Genomic DNA, 1,630 nt, shown 5'->3' with positions numbered 1-1,630 from the left:
ATATCCTTTGCCCACTTCTTGATGGGGTTTTTTCTTGTAAATTTGTTTAAGTTCCTTGTAGATTCTGGATATTAGCCCTTTGTCAGATGGATAGATTGCAAAATTTTATCCCACTATTCTACTCTGCTTCTGTTAATTCTACTTCTTTAGATTCCACATTTAAGTGAGATCATGTGGTACTTGTCTTTCTGTGCCTGGCTTATTTCACTTAGCATGATGTCCTCTAGATTCACTCATGTTGTCACTAATAACAGAATTTCCTTCATTTTAATGGCTGAATAGCTCTTTCCCATCTTGCATGATGGTGGGTGAAAAAGTTGACAAGCCAGATACTAAGGAGAACAAACCCAAAGCCAAGAAGCCTGAAGCTGGTAGCAAGGTGAAAAAGGGTACCCTCAAGGCTAAAAAGCCCAAGAAGGGAAAGCCCCGTTGCAGCGGAAATTCTATCCTTGTCAAAGGAATTGCCAGATATTCCCAATCTGCTATGTATTCCAGAAAGGCCATGTACAAGAGGAAGTATTCTGCTGCTAAATCCAAGGTTGAAAAGAAAAAGGAGAAGTTTCTTGCAAATTGGTTGCAAAACCAATTGATGATAACAAGAATAGCAGTACCAGGTTGGTTAAACTTCTCAAAGGGCCTAGATATTATCCTACTGAAGATATGACTTGAAATATTTTGAGCCATGTCAAAAATCCCTTCAGTCAGCACATGAGAAAACTGTGAGCCAGCATCACCCCTGGGACCATTCTGATCATCCTCACTGGGTGCCACAGAGGCAACAGGGTGGTTTTCTTGAAGTAGCTGGCTAGTGACCTGTTACTTGTGACTGGACCTCTGGTCCTCAATCGAGTTCCTCTACAAAGAGCACGTCGGAAATTTGCCATTGCCACCTCAACCAAAATTGATATCAGCAATGTGAAAATCCAAAAACATCTTACCGACATTTACTTCAAGAAGAAGCAGCTACAGAAGCCCAGACACCAGGGAGGTGAGATCTTCAACACAGAAAGAGAGAAACATGAGATTACAGAGCAGTGCAAAGTTGATTGGAAAACAGTGCACTTTACCGCAGTTTGAGTTTACCAAACTCAAAGCTATTCCTCAGTTCCAGGGCTACCTGTGATCTGTGTTTGCCCTGATGAATGGAATTTATCCTCACTAATTAGTGTTCTAAATTCCTTAAGAAGAACCTAATGAAATAACTTACATATTTAAATAAATAAAAAATAAAGACTGAGCAGTATTCCTTTGTGAAAACAGCCATTTTTTTAACCTTTACCTTCTGTGTGGACCCATAGCACTTACAATAGTATTGTCAGAAATCTTTCTCTACAGTTTGTTGTTCCAGGAGCCTTTATAATCTTGATTTATCATTTTTTCAATAGAACATGATCAACTATCCTATTCATCATAGTACAATATTCATAATTCAAGTTATCTGTGACTATAGTGGTCTTTCAAGCTTATTTGTTTATTGTCTTATATCTCAGTTTGAGTAGGTTACTATGGCAACAGGCACTATAGAAATGTACAAGATAAATAATGGATTATGAATCTTCACAGGTGTCCAGCTAGGATATCTTTAATGAAAAGTCACTCTAAAATTGAAAGAATCTTTCTCATATATATG

The 1,630-nt window shown here is 38.0% G+C and overlaps 1 pseudogene; it reads left to right on the top strand.

The window, feature by feature from the left end:
• Positions 1-301: 301 nt before the first annotated feature.
• LOC105544884 lies at positions 302-1,174 on the top strand (annotated as a pseudogene).
• The last annotated feature ends 456 nt before the right edge of the window (positions 1,175-1,630 follow it).

Source organism: Mandrillus leucophaeus, unplaced genomic scaffold, assembly GCF_000951045.1.
Source record: "Mandrillus leucophaeus isolate KB7577 unplaced genomic scaffold, Mleu.le_1.0 Scaffold311, whole genome shotgun sequence".
Taxonomy (NCBI): Eukaryota; Metazoa; Chordata; class Mammalia; order Primates; family Cercopithecidae; genus Mandrillus; species Mandrillus leucophaeus.
Note: the sequence above shows the minus strand (reverse complement) of the source record. Positions and strands in the feature narration are given on the sequence as shown.